Below are 12,580 nucleotides of genomic sequence, written 5' to 3'. Positions count from 1 at the left end.
AGGTCCATTGGAAGTGTTGGTGATGGAACTTTCTGAGGAGTTTTGCATGAGTGGGATTGTCTCTGATACCATGAAGGAAATAATGAAGATTGAATTCTCATGTATTTTATTGATATAATTAACTCAATATATATACACAGGTGTCGTGACATGTTACAATAGGTAACAGGGATAAAAGCAGAGGGATAAGATATGTACAGAGGATAAGATCTACTACAACCAGATAGAGATAGAATTGGTTTCCAACTCTAGTGTATCTAATAAGGTCTAACAAGTATTGCCAAGCTGGGGTGGAAAATACTTACTCACCCAGAGAATTTATGGGTGAAACTAATCAAGGATAAATGTATAAAAAACCAAAACTTTTGAAAAATTAAACCAAAGAAATTAATTTCTTGGGCTTGGAGGAGTGTTCTCCAATTTAGAGAGGTCCTTAAAAAAGGAGTTGGTTGGAAACTAGGAAATGAGAAATCTATAAATTTCTAGACAGATGTCTAGACGGGTGATAAAGCCATAGTAAATGAAGACACATACCCTCAAATAGAACATCAATGCAAAGTTAGTGAGTTCATCACTGAATCAAAGACATGGAATCAAGAAAAGATTATTGATAAAGTCAACCCTCAACAATGGAACCATATACGTGCTATCCCTATTTTATCGAGGGATGAGGAGGATAGAGTGATTTGGAAGCACAACCTAACAGTGAATACTCCATTAAATCAGCCTACTCCTTATTGGAAGGAAACTCAAATGCCAATGACAGAATCAAGAGACTTAGTAAAATTTGGAAAATAAAAAGCCCTACAAAATTACACTATTTCTTATATTTAGTGTTGAATAACAAACTACTAACAAAACGAAGACTAAAGAATTTAGGGCTTATTGATGTAGCTGATTGCCCTTTTGTGGAAATGAAAAAGATCTAAAACATCTCCTCACAATTGTGTTGAGGTGAGGCAAATCTAGTTAAAATATTGTGACACTATCCCTATACCCTCATTAGCTGATAGTATTGTGGATTGGTGGGATAGAATTATAACTCCCCTTCCTAGCTTTAATGAGAAGTGTATCCCGGAGAAAGCAAGTATGCTTATGTGGAATATTTGGAGGAGGCAAAATAATAAAATTTTCAATAATATAGTCTTTACAGTTGACTAAGTCACTAGAAAAACTAAATGGGATTGCGAAGAGTATACAAGTAGTTGCCATCCTATCTCATCTAATAAGCCAAAATGAGGTGATGAAAGTTTAATTAAATGGAACTATCCTAGCAGTGGCTTAATGAAAATTAATTTTGATGCATCCAGAAATCCATATGGTAGATGTGCAGTAGGGGCCATTCTAAGAGATAGATGGGTCAAACCCTATGGGTATGTTGTAAGGATATAGGAGTTTGCCCAATTAATGAGGCTTAGGCTTGGGCAGCCCTTGAAGCCCATAAAGTTGCAGCTAAATTTCCTAAACACAAATTCATTATAGAAGGAGATTCACTTATTATCATAAAATGTCTTCACGATCAAGTAGCGCCTCCTTGGAACATCAAGAACTTCATCGGTGAATGCTTTTATGTTCGCATTCGCTTCTCCCTCGTCATCTATTATTCTCATGTTTTAAGGGACTGTTTGATTGCTGAGAAAATTGGACTGAGAAAGGATGGGATGAGAAGAGGAAAATTTATTTTCTCAATTACTTATAATGTGTTTGTTTTCTGAGAAAATTTTTGTGATAAAATCCACTTTCTAGTGTTTGTTTTGCAAGAAATTTTATAGGAGAAAAATCATGCTAAACTAAAAACATGCATGTAATTTACTTCTATGATAACTTGCACCCCCCAAATGTATGACACATATGATTGAACTTGCCACGTGGCATGATAGTTTTATTAAACTTGCTCATTCAAAAATTTTACTTAAAAAGAGTAAGAAATGCTTAATTATTTGGACCTGCTCGTTCATCATAGAATTTGTTCATAGGTCTACTCAATGTACTCATCCATAAAAAACCTGTGCATGCATTCATAAAAGAAACTAGTAGGAACTAAAATTGCTCTATTATTTGGACCTGTTGGTACATCAAAGAAGTTGCATTCAATAACCTATTTTATTCAAAAAGTCATACATACATGAAAATATCATTTAAATTTGTCTTTAACCGGTAATTAGTTCATCAATGCCAATAGTTCAACCTATTCATTTCATGTAGTCATAATCATCCATATACCAATAAATCCATTGTGGTAAAATATAACCATTCATTCCACCTAGTACAAGTAGATTGGCCATCGCAAAAAAAAGGGACAACAATCAAATTGCCAATGCATCCCCAAAAAATATACAAAATGGACGCAAAAGCTCAACCATCAAAACAAGTTTTTGTCATATATAATTAATACCTAGTTTTTTAATAAATGTGAGTTATAATAGTTTAAGTCTTTTATTCATCACTTCAATATGGAGGCCCTAACTTCATTTGAAGCCATGCCTTTCTCAAATTTGGCTTCACTCCATAAAATGTCATAACTCGACTTTCAGACTCAGTTAAGAAGTTACATACTTTCATAAAAAATGCCACTGAACATCCTTCTAGGCTCATAACATCGGCATACACCTTTTCCTTCTTGCTAAACAAACAAAACCCTCTCTCAATTGCAGATGCAAGTTTCCTGAGATGTGTAGCAATGTCTTGCACTTGTTCAGCAACAATTGAAGCATATGATTTCCATTTTCCTAATACTCTTCCTTCTGCAAAACTACTTCCCTCCGCCGCTTTGCTTGAAGGTTAGGATCTCTAGAATTCTCAGCCTCATCAATGTCATCAAACACATGCTCAACATTCGATGTTGCACTAGTGGCAGTTGCAGAAATTGCATCTTGCTTATTTAGCTCCTTGGCTGTAAAGGCACCATTTTCAGTCACTTGATCATTTTCACATACCAATGCCAATAGGTCATAGTTTGGAATGCTTTTTCATTTAAACTGCTTTGCCTCTGGATGTGCCCGCTCATTTACCATGAGAGTTCCATAATAAGTCACCTTCCGTACTAATAAGTCATCTTTCATATAATTTGTAAGCCAAGTGTTTAAAGTATAAGTGTTGTTAATCTATTTTACATCAATATATGTAGCCCAAACATCAAGTGTTGCATCTATTGTCTTGGTTGAATCATTCCACGCAAAGCCACTTTGATTCAAAAGGTTTTTTAATATTGCAAAATTCTGCTTAATTATTTTCAGCCTATTTCGTATGTGTCATTGAGTACATTCAACTGAAAGCTTAGTGCGAATAGCACGTGCCGCTGTAGTGTAAGCCGATGATTTGAAACTTTTATCAACTTTGTTTCCAAGGTTGACATGCTTAGCAAGTGTGTCAATGAGTAAATTATCCATGTCCTGTGTCCAATTCACATTTGTTTTTCCAGACTTTTTTTCAGGCTGAGAGCTAGAAGAGGCCATTTCTGTTTCATGCCAATCAAATGAACAATGCAGATCAACAATATATATCCATAACCCCAATTAATACAAGGTATTTTTATATAAATAGCAATAAGCAATTAATAAAATCAAACATCATAATCAGTTAAAGAAGTGAGTGCACACAGAAAATAAGTTATACAACAAAAGTTATATTAGAAAGAAAGAGTTAAACAACAGGAAGAAATTAATGTCGAGCCCTAGATCGATACAAGACATAATCAACCCACATTTGGGTAGCTATTTCTTCTCTGAGACGAAATCCTTCCCTTGATTGTTCATTTCTACTAACTCATTGAGATAGTTGGGGGATTTGTGTATTGTCTGCTCTATCATCATTTAAATCATCAATTCCTACATCATCCTCAGTTTCAACTGCTTCTTGATCATACTGACGCATGATGAAATCATACGGATCCACACCCATGACATGGTTGTATAAGATGCAGTATGCAGACACAATCTTCACCTGTGACTTAAAAGGGTAATGTTGCTAAGATACCAGGATTGGAAAGCGTTTCTTCAATACCCAAAAGATCCGTTCAATGGCATTTCTAAGTGATGAGTGTCAAAGGTTGAACAATTCTTTTGGGTTCTCAGGTTAATGTGCACCCCATTCCTTTAGATAGTATCGTGTGTTTCGGTATGGTGTAATGAACCTCGTCTTTAATGAAAATCCTGCGTCTACAAGATAATATTTACCTATTTAAAATATAAAAAGTTAGAAAACACATACATACTCACCTATTAAATAAAAATGTCTCTTGTAAGAGTTTATTACTACCTTGAGGGACGTCTAATTTATGCTCTCTCCTCAGAGCATTGTTAAGCATGTGAAATCCAATGCGACACCCTCCCAACCAGGTAATACATATGTGAACCACAAATTGAAAGTGCATGCAGCAAGGATGTTTTGTGTGGGATAAGATTTATGACCTCGAAACCTAGAAACATCAGTAGAAGGGACATTCACAGGGAGGTGTGAGCCATCGATTACCCCAACACAATCCTGCCAGTAGATTTAATTTTTTTATTATTCATATTTTTTAGTGTATACGTCATAAATAAGACTATATCACTTAATTACCTTGAAATATTGCAAAAAATCATGTCGATTTCTAATTTCTGGAGGTGTTTCAGTACCACTTGGTTGAATCAAGTACCTATTCTCCAATCTCAACAAAGCATTCAATATGTTGTTGAAATGATGGCTCACAGTCTCACCAGACCGACTGAAATGAAAGCATGCCACTTGTTCTTCTACCATGCACCTGTCTCACGAATAATCTTGCATAGTCTTGCAAATGTTGCTTTCCCCATTCTCAATTGGTTATAACAATCTATTTCTTTTTGTCCATTTAATCTATCTAATAAATCATTTCGTTCAAAATCCCGGTTCACGGATGGTTCCCTATCGATATAATCCATATATTCTTGCAATAATGAAAATGTAATTGCAACCGTAGCAGTTGCAGCCCCAACAATTGCATAAAGCAAATTTTGCTCCATCTATTCATAGAAAATAAATAAACAAATAAGTAAATAAATAAATAAATTGGGGAATTCATTCTAGAATGCCTATATAATTTACATGCTGGAAAAGTAGTCAATGAAAAAAAAAAAAAGAGCAACCATTAACCATGAATAAGTTTATTTCCTTCACAGTACCATGAATACACTAAATAAGAAAATTGAGAGAGGATGGATGATTTGACTGTTCCTTAGACAAGCCTTATAGGTTTAATAGTATATACTTTATTTCAATAAATGGTGTATGTGTTGTACTGTAATGGAGGAAACCCACATACATAGACCAGCCTTATAGGTTTAATAGTAACAATGGTGTCGGAGAAGGTGGAGACCATAGTGGCGGGGAACTATGTCGAAATGGAAACCGAAGGCAGCTCTAAGTCTGCTAAGAGCAAACTATCGAAGTTCTGCGTATCTAATAAGTGTACTTTATGTTGAGTACTGGACTAGAGAAGGAAGAGAAAAAGTAGATTTTAGGAACCATGTTATTCAGGTACAATTCATAATTGGTGCTTCTTTTATCTATTGATCAACCAGACAAAAGCTCCCCCCACACACACCCCAACAAAGAAATAATAATAAAAAAATTCTTGGGTTTTAACTATCTCTCAACCGGCAAATTGAAAGATAGAGAGAGAGAGTTTTGATATGAGTTTTTTGATTATCTCTGCAGTGGTTTGAAGTTCTTGATGGACTTCTGGGGAAACATTGGAGGAATGTAAGGCTGTTTTTCAATTGTACTTTCCTTCTATTTGGTTATGTAATCCAGCTAATCATTGCATCCCTAATCCATGGGCAGGTAGAAGCCTTCTATAATATTTCATTTCAGTTTGTAAAATAACAGAAAACAGATTATTGTAAAATAACTCTTGTATACATTTTTTTTATAAATTCATTTATCTGTTCTTTCTTGTATTTTATTTGGGCATTTCAAGATTGAAGGAGTGAAACACTCGGGCCCAACAAAAATGGTTTTATATTTCACTGGAGCTACCAACATTCTGTACACATTTGGTGGACATGCTGTGATAGTGTAAGCAATACCCATGAGTGAATATACATGTATCCATACATGCATGAATTAATATATAGATACACATACACATCATACATGTATATAAACTACAGGAATATGACATTAATAAGTACACCCATGCATGCCTGTTTGAAAGTCTATGCATGTAAATTGATAACTTTGGAATGACTGTAGAGAGATAATGCATGCAATGTGGAAGCCACAAAAGTTCAAGATGGTCTACTTAATGGCAACACTCTCTGTCCTAACCCTAACTCTACCATCAACAATTTCTGTTTATTGGGCCTTTGGGGACATGCTTCTCAACCACTCTAATGATTTCTCTTTACTGCCAAGATCTGGATTTAGAGACACAATACTAGATGGGTCTTCTTCTTGTTTTAAGTATACTGGTATTAATTTGATCCATGGCCTATCAAATTAATGTGTTCTCAGGTTTACTAATAATGGGTCGATCTGTAGAATTTGAGTCCATGCTTCTAATAAGGTTGTTTAAATCTTCTGTGCCATTTTTGGGTCCTTTGTGCAGTTTATAACATTCGGATTCGCATGCACTCCACTGTACTTTGTGTGGGAGAAGTTCATAGGGATGCATAACACCAAGAGCTTATTCAAGAGAGCTCTATCCAGACTACCTGTGGTGATCCCTATATGGTTCCTGGACTATGCCATTGAACAGCAAATGGTTGTCAAACAAGTTTTAGGTGCATTACCTGGCTAGTGGTTCCTCAAGAAGCAGGAAGTAGAAAGCAGAATCTGTTTGTATTTGATTGATAAGTAATAACCTGCATAAGAACAGTATGCAGTATCTCTTGTGGATTCCTTGGTTAAGAACTTGTCAAGATTATATTGACAAACTCTTAATATGGAATGACTAAGTATTGCATTTCAATCCGATTTGGACTGTAAATTTGTAATTTTTAAACAACATCCGGGACTCCGGGTTTCATGTAAAAAGTTTCATTTGGTTTGGACTGGATTGGATCCAATCTGGTCTATTTGCATTTCAATTGAACTGGATTGGATCTGATTTGTATGGGGTTGGACCGGATTTGGTCCAGTCCATTTGTAAATGGACCAATGTTAGACTGAATTGGATTGGACCAAATCTAGTCCAATTGACAGCCCTACTGTTAAGTCGACACCATGGCTTATGCAATCACTAGGATTAGGGATTGTTTTATAAGTCTAATCCTTGTTTGAATCGCTTTGTTTTGACCCTACATATGATTATAGAAGAAAGAATTTCTTTTACAGACTGAATTTGTTCATTAACTCTATCTCAACTTCAGAATAAAACCATAGTCCATTTCTTAGCTTCTTTTAAAGAAGGTAAGGAGATCTATTAGCAAAAAAGGGAGATGAAAATATATATCAATCAACCCAGTTTACTTCAAGGTTTTTTCTCCATCCACAAGGTAGTTGTGTAACTTCAGACATAACCTCTTGTCCGATATAGTACTCTTCTTTCTATTGAAAAAACAAGGGGATGCCACCTTATCAAATACTCTCTTTAATCATTAATTGTATGACAATAAATAGCCGTAATTTCACTACACATGAAGAGGATTAGAAGAGTGAAAAATGGGGTATATTCTTCCTTCCATATTGAGTAGGCTTTTCATTATCAAACATCTTCCTTCTGTGTCAATGGATCGGATTTGGGCTGGATCCATCCAAATCGAAATCAACTTGAAAGGGTAAGATGGACCAAGAAGACATATTGAATTGGATTAGTCCAAACTTAATGGCCCAAAGTATTTATTGGATTGGATTGTAATGGATTTATATAGGACTGGATGGGATTTAGCCAATATCTGATCAATTGACAGAAGATAAGAATACAAGTGTCACCAAGTTCTCATGTACTCATAGAGAACATGTGTTTCCAGTTGGGGAAATGATAAGGATGCAAAGGCTGGGGAAATGATAAGGATGCAAGGGCTGGGGAAATTTATGTCTTTATATTGCTGGGCAGCAGACGAAGCACTTCTGATCTCCAAATGGTGTTATCCTGAGTTTCAGTTGGCTTGACTTGGATTTAACTTTAGATGTTTTTTTTTTGTTCCAGGGGCATCAAGGGCTGGAGACAGAGGGTCCAGGTGAGGTCCACTGACCTTACCATTGAGAGGTGCAGAGTGACCATCCCAGCTAGTGGTAATGGGTCATTGGCAGTTCATGAGCTGTTAAGAGTCCTTTCCTCCTTTTCGATTGGCCCATTGGATCAAGTCAATGGTCCATTATTCATCATAAAGAAAAAAATGAGATTTTAGAATCCCATCAAAAGTGCAAAAACATACCAATGCTCCATTATTCATCATACAATCAAGGAACATTACTTCAAGAAAGAAATTAAAAAAAATGCAAAATGGCAGAGCTCATTCCAAATAAGAACGACCAAACCCAACGCCCTTGCATAACCCAGAAATTTGCCCATCCTAAACCGAAAACAAGAAAGAAAAAAAAAAACAAAATCCAAATATCTTATACCTGTAATAAAATGAATCCAAACCCAAATATCTCCCATCGATTTCATAAACAAGCACCGTATATCATCACAACTCAAACCATCAAAAATACTCTAAGCACATGAATAATTTCTAACTATATTTAACCTTCTAACATATCCAAAATCCCCATTTCTTTGATTCAAAGAGAGAAGATGGTTTTTCTATCTCAAGATTTTGGCTTGGATTAACAATGACATTAGAAAGAAAACACACCTCACTGAGAAGGGGCGGTGTTCAACCTTCTGCTATTCCTGCTAGAGAGATAACTGTTCACTGAGAAGGGGCGGTGTTCAGCCTTCTGCTGTTCCTGCTCGGATCAACAATGACATCAGAAAGAAAACACACTTCGCTGAGCAAGAACCATGGACCGAAAAACAACAAAAAAGGGGTAGAACAAGACCGCTAGAGAGAGAGATTCATGGATCTCGTGTTACCTTCTGCAGAGATAGCTGGAGAAGCTACTGGAGATATGGTCGTTGGATTGCTACTTCGAAGGGGAGAGGAGATTGTCGACTTCTTGCTCTGACAAACCCGAACAATTTTCTTAGCCTTTTCTTCTCACCAGGGTCACACTATTTTGGTGCGACTCCGCTCACTAAATTTTGGGATCCCCCGTCCCTCTTGTTTCTCATCCCAAAACACTGTTTACCAGTAAACAAACACAAGAAAGGGATAATCATTCGGGAATATTCCCTTTTCTCATCCCTTTCTCAGCAATCAAACAGACCCTAAGGGAAGCCAATTTTGTGGTAGATCAATTGGCAAGCTTAGGTCACGTATTGGATGTGTCTGATACTAACCTTGAAGACTAAGTGCTTCGATACATTTGTTTTTATGCTTAGGGCCATTTTACCAAGCGTCATGCTTTCTTTTAATTTCTCCTTCATGTAATTTTCTTGTTTCATTTTTTTTTGTTTTTCCTTTGTTGTTTTTCCCTATTGTATAAAAAATTGTCTTAGATTTATGCTGCCAGAAAAACAGGAGAAACCCTCCCCTTTAAATTTGATAAATAATCATTTTATGATAGTAGATTATTGATTATAAATTTTTCCCATATCATACTTGAACCCTTAACATAAAATTGTTCGAAATACATTTATAAATGCATAATTAATAATTGCATGCATGCATTTATACATATATACATACATACATACATATTTATATTGAAATTTAGGTTTGGGTCTGATTGCTCAAGGCTTCAACCTTAACACAATCATGGGTTAAGTCAGTTTCATAATTTTCAGCCCTATCCCCAATTCCAAACCCCCTATTCCTAATTCCTTTTTTTTTTTAATTCTACATAACTAACCATTAAACCACTAAGGAAACAACATATACTAAATTATCTGCAACAACCAATAGATAAGGAAATAGGGATTTGTTTTTCATGTCTAGCCAAGTGGCATCACTATTCCCCACTTTCTTTTAAATTATCTCCAATTCCTATTTCTCTCCTAAATTATCTATAATTTAGAAGATAGTTTCTCTTATAAATTATCTTTAGTTCCTATTTATCCTCTCCTTCACTTTTTATATATCCATATCTATTTAAAGAAAGCTTGAATTAAAACATTTAATAATTATTTAAATATTATAACAAAATTATATAATAACTTTAAAGTATTTATTAAAACACAAAAAATAATTATGATAGATTTAATAATATTCATATTATTAATAATTTCATATTTTTACAAAATTCATCACAAAATTATGTAATAATAGTATAAATTATTAAATTCAATAAATAATTAATATTTAAAAAATCTAAATAATGATATTATTTAAATAACTAAATAATATTGTAAATAACTAATTTCACTTATATGAATTAATAACTATTGAAAATAAATTTCAAAAAATTAATATTTATTATTAATAATTTTAAAATCTTAATCTATATTTATTATATATTTATATATACTAAATTTATTATTTTTTGTATTTATAGTAATTATTTATTATTTTTTGTGATAAATATATTTTCAATAATTATTTGTTTAACTTTTTAAATTTAATTTATTGTACTTATTGTATTCATTGTATTTTTATTATAATTTATTTATTAATCTTTATTAGATATTAAACTATTATTTGAGGTTACATTATTTATTGACTAATTTAATATATTTTTGTAATTATTGTATTTTCATTATAAATTTATTTTCAATAATTGTGTATTTTTTCTAAAATTTTCAATAATTATTGGAGATTAAACTATTGTTATTTATTAGAGATTAGACTATTAATTTAGTTGAAATTAAGAGCGTTTACAGCTTGGTTCGATTTGGTTGCAGGTTGTTTGGCCAATTAAATTGACCTGATTAGGTTGGGGAGTTGGTCACCCGAAACCGATTGACCATTAGTGAAAACCAACCAATTTGGGTTGTATCGGTTTGGGTTGATTTTCGGTTTGGCCAGTCGGATCAAAAGATTTAAACTTACTAAATAAAGTTATGATATAAAATATTTTAGACTAGGTAATATGAAATTTGGTCAATTTATAAATGAGCAAACCGAAATTGATCCAACCTGGTTGGGTTGGAAAATTGTTGAACCAAAGCCAGTTAGAATCGGCCAATTTGGGTCGAGTTGGTTGGTTTCACCGGTTTGTTGAACAATCCTAGCTGAAATTAATTATTGTTATTTTTGTATTATAAAGATTAAAAGTAATATATTAAATATAGATAATTATTAATTATTTAAAACGTCAAAATATAAAACGATTATATACTCTTATATGTTTCTATTGTTTAGTTTTTGCTTAATAAAATACGTACATCGCATGGGTCCTTGTTAGTATAATTATAAAGAATATCTTTTACTCATTTTAAAAAGAGTAAAAATACAAACATATCCGGTATAAATATATACAAAATAATACAAAACATAAGGTTTTTTCACTCTACATATTTGTATTTCTATTCCTTTCAAAGTGAGCCTTTAAAACAAAAAATGTGTACACACCGTAAGAATATATTTGTATATGTACTCCTTCCAAAGTGAGCCTTTAAAACAAAAAATGTGTACACACCTAAGGAGAGTATCCAACTGTACATAGAGAATGGGAGAAATTGGCTACATGCCGTCGTGCCCACAATTCTGCTTTCAGGAAAGTCGTGCTCAGCTGATGGGGATATTCAGTTGCATTACACCGAGACTTATTGGGCCAAATAATTGGCAAACAGCCCAGTTTCCCGTTTAGTACATCCTGTGCGACAGATGTAAGCTGCGATGCTAGCGTCGTGGTGACTGAGCACTTGCATTCCAGAGAAATTACCTAGAGTCATATTACAGTTGCGTTTCTTTAAATGTAGTGACACGTTTTCCAGATTTTCACCGTAGGGCCTTGGGCCCAACCCAGAATGCCAGAAGTCGCATCATGAAATCCCTCCCGATATTAAGGCGGGCCTTGGGCCCAACCCAGAATGCTAGAAGTCGCATCATAAAATCCCTCCTGATGATGTTGACAGGCCCAGGATGGCAATACGTGGCATAGGTCGGATTGCATTTTGGCCGTTCATCCACCACAAATTTTAGGCATGGCGTTACTCCCTATTAAGCTATCTTAGCTTTTACTTGATTACCTCGTCTAAGCTATTTCTATTTAGGGCTCATTCCACCCCTCGCTATACTTGACTGAACCAACCGTCATCTATGAAGGTAAAATTATATTATTGCCCTCAATTCATCCTTAGCAGAAACCTCCCAAATGGACATTAAGGTTCAGTTTGAAAAGAGTATAAATATAAATTTATATAGTACAAGTATATACAAATTAATACAAAATATAAGATTTTATACAAATATATATTTGTACAAATATTATTTTCAAACTGAATTAAGTGGATAACCGGCTTAAGGGTTAGCCCATGAACAGGGCGAAAATTCATGAAGCCAGCTAACCCTGCCCGGCTGCCCCTGATTTCTAAGGCAGACTAACCCTCAAGAACCAACTCTAACCGGTTTAATTCAATAATAACTTGGGTCGGATTGGGTTTGGAATTTCTGAACTCTATTAATCTACA

The 12,580-nt window shown here is 34.3% G+C and overlaps 1 pseudogene; it reads left to right on the top strand.

Annotated features, from left to right (window-relative positions):
- The first annotated feature begins 5,312 nt into the window (after positions 1–5,312).
- On the top strand, positions 5,313–6,760 carry LOC148879202 (auxin transporter-like protein 3; annotated as a pseudogene).
- Positions 6,761–12,580: the final 5,820 nt, after the last annotated feature.

This window comes from Nelumbo lutea, chromosome 1 (assembly GCF_056320005.1).
Source record: "Nelumbo lutea isolate HS-2025 chromosome 1, American lotus-T2T, whole genome shotgun sequence".
Taxonomy (NCBI): Eukaryota; Viridiplantae; Streptophyta; class Magnoliopsida; order Proteales; family Nelumbonaceae; genus Nelumbo; species Nelumbo lutea.
The sequence above is the reverse complement of the archived record's forward strand: the minus strand, read 5'-3'. Positions and strand labels throughout refer to the sequence as shown.